Genomic DNA, 14,259 nt, shown 5'->3' on the forward strand with positions numbered 1-14,259 from the left:
CACACAGCAAGAATGGTTCTATAACCTGATTGTGGTGATACATGAACCAAAACAAGGTACTGATAACATTTTTTCATTATAATTCGTGTGGAACAGAAGCTGGAAGAGGCACAAATGAAATTGTATCTGTACTGAAACATCTTCTCGTATATTATTTGGAAGAGAGGACTGAAATTTGAGCTTTTTTTCAGACTTGTGCAATTCTCTGTATGCTGGTACATTTTATAGAATGCACTAGAATGTTCTCTGAACTTGTTCTTGGACATTGTTTCATGCCACTGGGTAGTGTATTTGGTAGAGTTGAGGAGGAACATCACAAGAATATAGAGGTCATACCAGCTTGTATATACAGGAATATTCTAGCAAAGTTTGTAAAGGTACTGGTGTGGAGAGAAGACCAGTTTTTCTACAACTTCAAATGGATTACTAAAGAAATATTGAAGTCTAAGAAATTTTAGCATATTGCAGCAGCGTCAGCAACTGTGATAGACTAATATTTTGCAGAATTCACCTCAGTTGCACAGATTTTCTGGTCTTTACCAGGTTTTGGCTAAATTAATCTAGCCTTCTTCAGAAGCATAAAATTACTATAACATGCCAGAGTAAGGTACAGTCAACATTAAAATTAAAACCTATAGTACCAAGGTACCATGCTGAATTAAAACTACTTAACTGAATGAAATGATAATTAAATGGACACCCTGGCTGCAAACAGGCGTTGATGTACTACATTGGGGACATGTTGAAAATGTGTGCCTCAACCGGGACTCGAACCCGGGATCTCCTGCTTACATGGCAGATGCTCTATCCATCTGAGCCACCGACGGCACAGAGGATAGTGCGCCAGCAAGGACTTATCCCTTGCACGCTCCCCGTGAGCCCCACATTCCCAACATGTCCACACCACTACATTCGTAGTGCACCTAATAGATGTTTGCCATCATACTCATTACTCATGAAGCACATCAATGCCTGTTTGCAGCTAGGGTGTCCATTTAATTATCATTTCATTTCAACAAAGCTGCATGGTCTTCAACGGTAACTGTTCTTTCGTGAACAGATACTACCGTCATATATACTTAACTGAAGTCCAGCCCCAGCATCTCTTCATCATGCGGTCGGCTGGCAGCGGCAACTACTGCAGTGCCAACATAGATGCTGCTGCCAACCGACCGCATGGTGAAGAGATGCTGGGGCTGGACTTCAGTTAAGTACAGGGTGGTTCAAAAAGAATACCACAACTTTAAAAATGTGTATTTAATGAAAGAAACATAATATAACCTTCTGTTATACATCATTACAAAGAGTATTTAAAAAGGTTTTTTTTTCACTCAAAAACAAGTTCAGAGATGTTCAATATGGCCCCCTCCAGACACTCGAGCAATATCAACCCGATACTCCAACTCATTCCACACTCTCTGTAGCATATCAGGCGTAACAGTTTGGATAGCTGCTGTTATTTCTCGTTTCAAATCATCAATGGTGGCTGGGAGAGGTGGCCGAAACACCATATCCTTAACATACCCCCATAAGAAAAAATCGCAGGGGGTAAGATCAGGGCTTCTTGGAGGCCAGTAATGAAGTGCTCTGTCACGGGCTGCCTGGCGGCCGATCCATCGCCTCGGGTAGTTGACATTCAGGTAGTTACGGACAGATAAGTGCCAATGTGGTGGCGCTCCATCCTGCTGAAATATGAATTGTTGTGCTTCTTGTTCGAGCTGAGGGACCAGCCAATTCTCTAACATCTCCAGATACTGTAGTCCAGTTACAGTAGCACCTTCAAAGAAAAAGGGACCAAAAACTTTATTGGCTGAAATGGCACAGAAAACGTTCACCTTAGGCGAGTCACGTTCATACTGAGTTGTTTCCCGCGGATTCTCAGTGCCCCATATACAGACATTGTGACGGTTGACTTTCCCGTTAGTGTGGAAAGTTGCTTCATCACTAAACACAATCTTTGAAACTAAAGATTCATCTGTTTCCATTTGAGCAAGGATAAAATCACAGAAATCGATTCTTTTAATCTTATCAGCTGCAGACAGTGCTTGAACCAATTTCAGACGATAAGGTTTCATAACTAACCTTTTTCGTAGGACTCTCCATACAGTTGATTGTGGAATTTGCAGCTCTCTGCTAGCTCTGCGAGTCGATTTTCCTGGGCTGCGAACAAATGCTTGCTGGATGCGTGCTACATTTTCATCACTCGTTCTCGGCCGTCCAGAACTTTTCCCTTTGCACAAACACCCATCCTCTGTAAACTGTTTATGCCAACGTTTAATACACCACCTATCAGGAGGTTTAACACCATACTTCGTTCGAAATGCACACTGAACAACTGTCGTCGATTCACTTCTGCCGTACTCAATAACACAAAAAGCTTTCTGTTGAGCGGTCGCCATCTTAGCATCAACTGACGCTGACGCCTAGTCAATAGCGTCTCAAGCGAACAAATGTACAACTAAATGAAACTTTATAGCTCCCTTAATTCGCCGACAGATAGTGCTTAGCTCTGCCTTTTTTCGTTGCAGAGTTTTAAATTCCTAAAGTTGTGGTATGCTTTTTGAATCACCCTGTATTTTTAATTCAATGTGGTACCACAGTACTATAAGTTTTAATTTTAATGTTGACTGTGCCTTACTCTAGCATGTTATAGTAATTTTATGTTTCTGAAGAAGGCTAGTTTATTTTAGCCAAAACCTGGTAAAGACCAGAATATCTGAGCAACTGAGGCGGATTCTGCAAAATATTAAATATTGAAGTCTGTTTTAAATGAAGGTTATGATGCAGAAAAAGTTCCAAGCTCCATCATAAGCACACTGGATATCTTAGAAAACTGCTTCCAGTTAAATGGGATGAAACTAAACACTGCAGAAACCAATATGGCACATTTCAAAACCAAACATCCAAAATGTGTTGAATTTAAAGTACAACATAACAATCAACTTATGGAAGAAGTTGACACAGTCAAATTCCTAGGACTAAATGTGGACAAGAACTTCAGCTTGTATACACATACTGACTTCCGATCAAATAAACTATGCAGTTTTGCACTTGCAATGCAAATACAAGCAAATTCCACTGACTTGAGTACACAAAAATTGTTTATTATAGTTATTTTGAATCTGTTATTAGACATGGTATAATTTTCTGGGAAAGTTCAAGTAGTGTATCTTGAACATTTAAACTGCAAAAGAAAGTTGTCAGAGAAATGTGTACTGCACAGCAAACAAGTCTTGTTGCCCATTATTTTGGAAACTACAAATCCTAACTGTTCCATCCATATACATTTATGAAATTATAATCTTCCTCCACACCACACAAAAATAATTTGAGGAGAATCATTTTAACCACACATATAACATCAGAAATAAAAATAATTTTATGCCATCCACACCCAGTTGAAATTATGTGCACAGACTCCACAGTACGAGTATATGGGGATGACAACATATAAAAAGCTAAAAGGGCAAAAAAACATATTTAATATGAAGCCAGAAATTTTAAAAATGAAGCTACAGCTGATTCTGTGGGAGAAATTCTACTATTCAATACAAGAATTCATACAGGATGAAATGATAATTTGAGCAAGGGGGTAATTAAGTGACAGATTTTATGTATGTCTATACAGGGTGCCCCATTTCTCTTAACCACTCTAAATAACTGTTCGTTCAGATGCAAATTACAAAATGTTTCAAGCAAATGTTCTTTAGCTGTCAGAGGGACATCAATCAGCATGATTGCCTTTGTTGTAGCTTTGTTTTTTACGAAGATATGAACAGTGGTATGACTTTTTTAAATGGCACCCTGTATTTTTTATTCAGTAATTCATTTCCTCTCCTAAAGACCTATTCAAAAATGTTGCACAGTGTATCATTCACTGAAACACAACGTTATTAATTACATAACACAACAATGACGATGACGCTCCCAGTGCTTAGTGCAAGTACTCGGGGCTATGGAACACATCCACATGCTGACATTGACAGATAACAACTCTAAACATAAGTAGAATGTACACCCGCCATTCCGTGAACCATCGTCAGTTGAAGAGTTGTGTGAGTAGAATGTACACCAACGGAGAAAAGGTAGAAATTCTACTCATCTATGTGGAATGTAACTTAGCAGAACAGTGATTGCAATACTGTTTTCTTATGTATGGGTACATTTAGTACAGTAGTTTAGTCTTTTTAAATACTGTTGTGTAGAGCTGGCATACAGTAAATGCTGCCATTCTTACAAACTGAATCAATGTAACGTTTCTTTTATTATTGTTGTTGAAGGTAAGGGAAATGCTATGCAGGTAGAAAAACTGTACAGACAGAAATATCCTGACAAGAACCCATCTATCCAATGGATGAATTCTTGTCTTGTTGCGACACTTCAGGAAAGGGGAAGTTTCAATCCACAACAACGCAATCATCATAGCACTCGCACAGACAAAGCTGCCTAAGTTACTGTTCTCACTTCCTATGCTATGATTCCACATGTGAGCACACAACAGCTTGAACACGAGATTGGCATTCCTAAAACCAGTGTACATTGTATTGTTACATGTCACCAGTTCCACACGTACATCAAGAATTGCATGGGAATTATTTCCAGAATCGTGTACAGTTCTGTCAGTGGGCACAGCAGCAAATCCTCGCCAACCCAAACTTCTACTCCAATGTTCTATTTACTGATGAATGTTTGGTCTCAAACAAAGGACAGGTAAATACAAGGAACATGCATTATTGGTCCAGTGACAACCCACGATGGCTTAGACAGGTGTAACATCAGCAGCAATAGAGAGTTAACATCTGGTGTGGGATGCTTGGTACTACAATTATTGGCTCTTATTTCATCAATGAAAGTCCAAACGGAACCAGAATGCTTATGTGGTATCAACACGATGGATGTCAAGCACATAATGCCTTGCGTGTGCATCATGTTCTGAACCGAAGGTATCCTGCCTGATGGATTGGTCGAGGAGGAATGGTTACTTGGCCTGCTAGGTCTCCTGATATAAATCCTCTGGACTTTTTTCTTTGGGGATGCATTAAAAATGTTGTCTATCGCAATATTCCAACAACTCCAGAGGACATGCAGTAATTCTCTCCAGCAGGCAACACTGGAAGCAGTAAATAATTCTTTCGTTCAACGAGTGCACCAGTGTATTCGTGTCCAGGGTCACCACTTCGAGTACCTTTGAATGTTCTACTCCTGGGCAATGGTACAGGAGAGTCAAAGTCAATGTTGTGTTATGTTTCTACTTGGTTTTCATTTGTTTTCTGACAACTCCAGCAAGTGGATGAATTTGTGAGCCCGGGCTCAAAGTCAGTGTTGTATTTTGCAATTAATGACGTTGTGTTTCAGTGAATGGTACACTGTGATACATTTTTGAATAGGTCTTTAGGAGAGGAAATGAATTACTGAATAAAAAATACAAGGTGCCATTTAAAAGAAGTCATACCGCTGCTCATATCTTTGTAAAAAACAAAGCTACAATGAAAGCAATCATGCTGATTGATGTCCCCCTTGGAGCTGAAGAACATTTGCTTGAAATATTTTGCAATTTGCACCTGGACAAACAGTTATTCAGGGTGCTCAAGATAAATGGGACACCCTGTATAACAAAATCGTATTATTATTATGATGCTGTTTGTTATCATCATCTGTGCTGTGTTTATGGTGAAATTTTACTGCAGTTTTGACATGTCTCCTGAACCTGAATTAAATGATTTGGATTATGTACATTATGAGACAAACAACAGTTCACAATTCTACTTTGCTCTCCACAAGTGGTGAGGAGTATGAAGATCACGACATCTCTCTGAGAATTTAGGAGGATGAAGAGTCCTCTGAAGGTGTGTAGAAGAGAAAAAAGAACTATTACTTTAAAACTTTAACGCAAAAAATAGTCATTTAATATTTAGGTATCACTGATCTACTTTGAGTGTAAATCGAGGTTTGGTAAAGAAAACCATTTTTCTATTTCCCACAGTTGATAAACCCTCAAAAATGTTATGTATATGCAAAGGCTACCTTGAAACATACTCATACTCAGAACTGTATTAAATTTACTAATTGTAAAAAAAGAAAACACCCTCTAAATTTGCTTGTTAATTAAATAAATGGGTCTCTTGCAAAATTTCATTTTTTGCGTAAAGCAGGTTTTGCAAAAGGTCCTCAATTATTGGAGGTCATCAATATGGTGGTGACATTTAGAGAAGCTCCTTGCCTCGAAGAAAGACGCCAAGAAAGGAGGGATACCTACTTGAGAAGTAGTTAGCAGTTGGAACCACCCATGTAATGGTAATTTGAAAGACTTGAGTGTTCTCTGAGAACTCATTTGTAAGATGGACACAGCTTTCTGTAGGTACAGCTGTTAAGATTGTCAACCGGCAGCAGTGCCTAACCTGACAGTCTGCTGTTTTCTTGCTGGGGCGGAATTTCTGCATAGGACCCTGCAGGAACATTCACATTTGTTGGGAGTCTTGGAGCAGTCAACAAGTAGCATGTAGTCAGTGTCCAAAACAAAGGACCTTGTGGTAAGCATCATGCTAGTGAAAGTCTAGCTCTAGGGGCTCACACACTCACAGGGTTAGTACAGCCTTTGAAAATCGAGCATGTTGTTTACTATTCACAAGATGTAAATGATCTATGTGGTTCACATGATTGTAGGACAACTGTCACCCACCATATACATAACATGGCAAGATGCTACGAGCTACAGACAAGGTCCAGGCCGTCGTGCACTACTAGTGCCTCTTATTGCTGGTATTTCTCTTTCTCAGTTATCTCAATCCTATAATGGCTTCCTTGATATCAAACTAAACAATCCAGATGTAAACTGCTAGGTTTTACTGTTCACTTTCTGCACATAACTGCATTTGAGATGGGGCAAGTCAATAGATGGTTTAACCTGGTAACTGCACTCCTAGGTGGTGGTGGTGGTGGTGGTGGTGGTGGTGGTGGTGGTAGTAGTACTTGTACAAACAGTACATCTATTTGTGTGCACTGTCAACAGAGGGCAGCACACATCTACATTTATTGAAAGACTAAGATATTCTCAGGAGTTTGGATAATTTTTCCTCGAGTGAGGAATTCATGCCCCTACTTTGATGGTGTATCCAGCAACAGAATATCATTTAAGACTATTAAAGCCTTATGAAGCTCAATATTATAGTCAAATGTCATTTCACATGTTCACCCCTGGACAAATATCTTATCTGTTGTTGACGTATTAGACCAGCAGCATCCAACCTTTCTTAGTTGATGCCAATTTTTTTATCTCTCTTAGTAATGAAATTTTCTAACTGCACATTATTTTCACAGTACTAGTGATTTATAAAGTAAAGTAAGGAGGTAAGCTCACTTTATATAATTTATGAAGCAGAGTTACAGCGAGTTAAAGCATATTAATTACTTACCAAATACTTAGTCAAAATTTTATGAAAAGCTAATGAAAATATTTTTAAAACCCTGACCACCCACCATGAAAGCTGGAACACTCATTGTTGCATGGCATGGGCCAGGTTGATTACCACTATACCAAAAGCCACATTGATATTTTCCCAAAATCCCTTCTGCATACAGAGCTAGGTTACTGTAGACATTACTTGACCAAAGTCTACAGCCCACATTAAAAGGGTAGCTTCTAAGTAATTGGGATCTGCACCAAGTTGGATTAAGGAAGACCTTGAAGCAATTCAGAGGCAGGCTGCTAGATTTGTTACCAGTAGGTCTGAACAACATGCAAGTATTATGGAGATGCTTTGGGAAGTCAAATGGGAATCCTCAGCAGAAAGGCAATGTGTTTTTGAGGAACACCACTGAGAAAATTTAGAGAACTGGCAATTGAAACTGACTGCAGAATGATTCTACTTCTGCCAATGTAAATTTTGCATAAGGACCATGAAGATAAGAGAAATTAGAGCTCATACAGAGATGTATAGTCAATCTGTTTTTCTTCACTCTGTGTGTGGAATAGGAAAGGAAATGACAAATAGGTATCCCCTGCCATGCACTGTACAGGGGGTTGCAGAGTATGTATGTAGATGTAATTAGAATACCAAGTCTTGTTCTTGTTATGTACGGGTTGTATTACACCTACAGTGTACTCTTCGAAGGATTTCCTCTTTACCCATACACATTTGTTTTAGGCCTGAAGCCTTTAGCTCCTTCTTTAATATTCTGTTTTCATTCCAATGGCAAAGTTCTTCCAACTCTTGTCTTTCTGCTCGTGGCTCCCAGACCCCTTTCCCCTTATATACATTATTGTTACCTCTTTTCTCTTTTTTATTGTATATTGTGTGATTAGATCTTTTATTTTTCTGTAAGCATTTCAATCTTGCTTCCTTTGTGTGTTCCACTGCCTGTCTACATTCGTCATTCTACCGGTCTTCACATCTGAGTCCTTGATTCCCCACATTCTTTCATGTACTGTCATGAGAATAGTGTTTTTAACAGTGCTCCACACTACCTATCTGGTCCATACCACCTTTCGCAACTCCTTCCTCAAAAACGTAGATCTCTTATTACCTGCGTTATATTAATTTGATCTGGTTCCATGAGTCTAAAAAATACTAAAGAATCCTATATAACTTCTTTTGTTTGCACACATTGGTTTGTGGAACAAGAATATTCGCTGTTCATACGGCTAAGTCATTAAGAAAGGTATTTCTGTATGTATGCTATACGTCATCAATCTAGACTCATTGTCCATTTCATACCCCATTTCACTGGAAAGGTGACACAATAAAAAATTGGAGAACATATTTTAAATAAGAACTAACATTCTTACACACAAGGTTATACCAGACATTATAAATTGACAGTCCTCAAGAATGTGCAAGAAGTAAAAAAATTTATTATGCTGCAACAGTGTCACACCATCACAACCTCATCTAAAAAGGGTCTCTGATGCTGTACAATCTTCTTCTTCTTCTTCTTCTTCTTCTTTTTTTTTTTTTTTTTTGCATACACGAACATGAACAGAATGTTTTAAATTCTTCTGGGCCTGCAGCATTACATATGTCTTGTAAGGACATTATCTGTACATTAAGCCAAAATGCTGCTTTGTGTAGCAGTTGTTATTATTGTGACTTTATTTTTTTGGCTATAGGACTATTTCGGCTCAAAGGCCATTTTCAAGCACTTTCCATATTACGTCATTGACACTCTTGCTGTCAGATATGTTACTTAGATATCTTAGTGACTAATTTATAATTTCGCCTGTGCTTTGCTTAAAAACACACCAAGTAAGATATCATTTGACTGGCACTGTACTTGGAAGGGAGGGCAAACTTTGCAGTATTTGACAACATATGACAGCCCTTTCCCCAACTTTCCCATACAGTTGGTTGGTTGGTTTAAAAGGGGGGAAGGGACCAAAGTATGAGGTCATCAGTCCCTTGTTCCTAATAAAATCATGCCACAAGTGTGAGAACAAAACAGACGAGACATATAACACAAAACGGAAAGAAAGGAAAGACCACAAGAATGAAGGAAAGGCAACAAACACTAAAAGGAACAAAAGAGGACAAGAAAACAAAAGAGATGCAAGAAACAGTTAGAAGAGAGTAAAACAAAGAAGCCGATTACAGTGGCTGGCCGACCAGGAAAATAAAAAGGAAAAGCCAACCATCCTACAACACATTAAAACCTCCACCCTAAAAGCACTAGGGTGGAGGACACAGAGGGGCACAGCATATGCGCTAAAACTAAGATCAAACGATAAAACCCACCCTCACAGATGAAATGTAAAACTAAATCAGCCGATGAGGCATTGTCTGCTAAAATCAATGATAACGAGTCCGGCAACCGAATAAGTCGCACGGCAGCCAAAGAAGGACAGAACAGAAGAATATGGGCCATTTGGGTGCCACACCGACACTGATGTGGGTCTTCACAGCGCAGGAGGTACCCGTGGGTCACCCAGGTATGGCCAATGCAGAGCCAGCAGAGCACCACGGAGTCCCTATGAGAGGCCCTCATCGAGGACTTCCATACATTCGTTGTCCCCTTAATGGCTCGCAGTTTGTTCAAAAAATGGTTCAAATGGCTCTGAGCACTATGGGACTTAACATCTGAGGTCATCAGTCCCCTAGAACTACTTAAACCTAACTAACCTAAGGACATCACACACATGCATCCCCGAGGCATGATTCGAACCTGTGACTGTAGCAGTCGCGCAGTTCCAGACTGGAGCTCCTAGAACTGCTCGGCCACAACGGCAGGCTCAGTTTGTTGTGCGTACTCAGATTTTTGCCATTCCATTTCCCAAAGCTAAAAAACCTTGCAGCGTAGTAACGAACGCAGGTCAGTTGCGAGGATGCTGATCTCCTGAAGTGGTTTCCGTGTAGCCTGTTTGGCCAGCCTATGGGAAAGTTTATTTCCTGGAATTCCAATGTGACCAGGGGGCCAGATGAACATCACTGAATGACTGGACCTTTCCAGGGCAAAGATGGACTTCTGGATGGACGCTACCAAAGGATGATGAGGGTAGCACTGGTTGACAGCTTTCAGGCTGCTTAAGGAGTCAGTAAATAAAAGAAAAGACTCCTTAGGGCATGAACGGAGATACTGAAGTGCGCGAGATATGGCCATCAGCTATGCAGTGAGTACACTGCAGCCATCGGGTAAGGAATACTGTTCAATATGGCCACCATGAACGTAGGCAAAGCCAATGCCACCATCAGCCATCCATGTAAACCACTTCAGAGCCCTGGAACACATCAAGAATCAAGAAAAAGCGACGGCGGAGAGCCACAGGGTTAATGGAGTCCTTAAGGCCACATGAAAGGTCCGGGCGAAGCTTCGGCCTAGGGCGACACCATGGAGGTGTACGCGAATCAACCTTGAGGAGAGGTGGTAAAGGCAAGGACTCCAGTTCAGACAGAAGTAATCGCACACGAACCACAATCGTTAACCCTGACCTGGGCCACCTATGCGGGAGGTGAACCGCCATAGTTGGGAAAAGAAGATGGTAATTAGGAGATTCAGGAGAGCTACGAATGTGTGCAACGTAACTGGCGAGCAGTTGTGCATGTCTTATCTTCAATGGAGGGACCCCAGCCTCCACCAGCACGCTGGTCACCGGACTCATCCTAAAAGCTCCTGTTGCCAGTCAAACACCGCAGTGGTGCAATGAATCGAGCAAATGCAGTGCTGAGGGTGACACCGAACCATAAACCACAGTCCCAGTCAAGGCGGGACTGAACAAGAGCTCTAGAGCTGTAGCAGCGTGGGGCGATCTGCACCCCAGTTGGTGTTGCTCAGGCAGCAGAGGGTACTGAGGTGCTGCCAAAACTTCCATTTAAGCTGACGAAGATGAGGAAGCCAAATCAAACGAGCATCAAAAACCAGACTTAGGAATCAATATGTCTCCACTACAGTGAGTGGATCGTCATTAAGGTAAAGTGCTGGTTCCGGATGAACGGTATGACACCGACAGAAATGCATGACACACGTCTTCACAGCTGAAAACTGGAAGCCATGGGCTACAGTCCATTACTGCGCCATGGATGGCTGCCTGTAGGCGGTGCTCAGCAGCTCCAGTACTGGTGGAGCAGTCAGAAATGCAGAAGTCATATGCATACAGAGAGGGTGAGACGGACGGATCTACAGCTCCTGCTATAACATTAATGGCCACTAAAAATAGAGATACTCAATACAGAGCCCTGTGGGACCCCATTCTCCTGGATATGGGTGGAACTGTGGGAGGCACCAACTTAGACACGGAAAATACAGAGAGACAGAAAATTTTGGAGAAAAATTGGAAGCGGACCTCTGAGACCCCACTCGTATAATGTGGCAAGGATATGGTGTCGCCAGGTAGTGCCATATGCTTTTCGTAAATCAAAAAAGGTGGCAACCAGGTGTTGGTGTCTGGAAAAGGCTGATCAGATGGCAGACTCGAGGGCCACAAGATTATCAATGATACAGGAACCCTGGTGAAAGCCACCCTGACATGGAACCAGTAGGCCACGTAATTCCAGGACCAAACCCAACCGCCGACACACCATACGTTCCAGCAGCTTGCAAAGAACATTGGTGAGGCTGATGGGCAAATAGGTATCCACATCAAGCGGGTTTTTACCAGGTTTAAGCACCGGAATGATGGTGCTCTCCCGCCATTGTGATGGAAAGACACCATCGCACCAGTTCTGATTGAAGATGAAGAGATGTCACTTGTAGTCAGATGAGAGATGTTTAATCGTCTGACCACGGATCCGATCTGGCCTAGGAGCTGTGTCGGGGCAATTTGCTAGGGCACTGAGGAGCTCCAACTCTGTAAATGGGGCATTATAGGATTCACTGTGGTGTGTAGAGAATGAGAGGACTTTTACTTCCAACCACCGTTTGAGAGTGCAAAAGGCTGGGGGGTAATTCTCTGACACAGAGTCTCAAGCAAAGTGCTCAGCAATCGCATTTGCATCAGTAGACAACACGCCATTTATGGCAACACCTGCTGTGGTCCGATACCTGAAAAGATGATTGATCTTTGCCCAGAGTTGGGAAGATGACATATGGCACCCAATAGTCGAGACATATCCCTCCCAACACTCCTGCTTCCGTTGTTTGAAAAGTTCACGAACGCAGGCACAGAGCCGTTTCAAGGCTATGAGGTGCTCCAGGGAAGGGTGCCACTTTAGAGCTCGCCAATGCTCCTCAATTGCTTCAGCGACTTCCGGCAACCGCCAAGCGACTGCCTTATACTGGGGGCACCCTAAAGAGCAAGGGATCACGGTTTCTGCTACAGAAACAATTGTTGTTGTCACCTGCTCAACCATCGCATCGACGTTACCGTGTGGGGGAGATTCAATGGTGACAGCAGAGGTTAAAGTTTCCCAGTCCGACTTGTTTAAAGCCCATCTGGGCAGGCATCCGTGGGCCTGACGCCAGGGCAGTGACAGGAAGATGGGGAAGTGGTCACTACCACACAGATTATCATGTGCTCTCCAGTGGATGGATGGGAGAAGTCCCGGGCTGCAAATTGATAAATCAATAGCTGAGTAACTACCATGAGCCACACTGAAATGTGTGGCAGCCCCATTATTTAAGAGGCAGAGGTTGAACTGAGACAGTAAACTTTCGACATCTCTGCCTCGGCCAGTAAGCATGGTGCCACCCCACAAGAGGTTATGGGCATTTAAGTCTCCCAAAAGTAGGGAAAGGCTTAGGGAGTAGATCAATCAGTGCAGTTAATACATTCAGGGATACTACACCATCTGCATGAAGATATACATTGCAGACAGTATTTCCTGCGTCGTCCTTATTCTGACAGCTACAGCTTCAAGAGGGGTTTGAAGGGGCACAGTTTCACTACAGTCTCAGTTCAGGACAAACGCAAACTCCACCTGATACTCTATTATAGTTTCTACAGTTCTTGTAATATCCCCTATAGCCACAGAGGGCAGGGTCCGCATTGCCGGGAACCAGGTTTCCTGGAGGGCAATGAAGATAGCAGGTGTAGAGCTTAACAGTTGGTGTAGCTCAGCTTGGCAGTGGAAAAACTGCCACAATTCCACTGGAAGATGACATCATTGTGAGACTGGGAAGGCATGGAACATTCAATGAGGCAGTTTACACCTCAGAGTCACCTGCTACCACTGACTTATTGCCTGAGCAGTCTATATCCATTGTATCCGAGGGTCTGGCGAGATCTAGGTCCTCAGCGGATGCCAGAATCTCCACCCCATACTCAGACGCAGAGCTTGTAGGTAGCTGTGGTGTGGGTGCCACTGCAATTTCCTTGGTCTTTGAGGTCTTCTTTTTGCATTTCTCTCGCTGTTCCTCGGGGTTCCCTCGCTGGGAGTACTTTACTGGCTCAGCTTTGGGACTGAGGACGAGTGTGAAGCCCTGCGACCAGCTGCTTTTGAGATCTTCAGCCACTGGTGGGTGCCATCTTTCCCGCGGGTAGAAACCTGGAAAGGGAGTGACCCAAGGGACCCCTTCCTAGCGAGAGAAGCCGAAGAAGACTTATGTTTCTCCAGCTTAGAAGTGGGGACGGACGTCCCCGATAGTGGGGGGGGTTGTCCCGAAGTAGGTGACTGGGCTTGGCGGAGCTGATTGTGTCAGTACTGTTGTAGTGGCAGCGTAAGATTATGTCATTCGTACAGGATACAGGCGTTCAAATTTTCTCTTAGCTTCAGTGTAGGTCAGTCGGTCCAGGGTCTTGTACTCCATGATTTTCCTTTCTTTCTGGAGAATCCTGCAGTCTGGTGAGCAAGACAAATGGAGCTCTCTGCAGATGACAAAGATGGGAGGCGGGGC

The 14,259-nt window shown here is 42.4% G+C and overlaps 1 non-coding gene across 1 annotated transcript; it reads right to left on the minus strand.

The window, feature by feature from the left end:
* Window positions 1–753: 753 nt before the first annotated feature.
* Window positions 754–828, minus strand: Trnat-ugu. Its single transcript has one exon. It is a non-coding gene; the product is annotated as a tRNA-Thr (tRNA).
* Between the last annotated feature and the right edge of the window lie 13,431 nt (window positions 829–14,259).

The sequence above is a fragment of the Schistocerca piceifrons genome, chromosome X, assembly GCF_021461385.2.
Source record: "Schistocerca piceifrons isolate TAMUIC-IGC-003096 chromosome X, iqSchPice1.1, whole genome shotgun sequence".
Classification (NCBI taxonomy): domain Eukaryota; kingdom Metazoa; phylum Arthropoda; class Insecta; order Orthoptera; family Acrididae; genus Schistocerca; species Schistocerca piceifrons.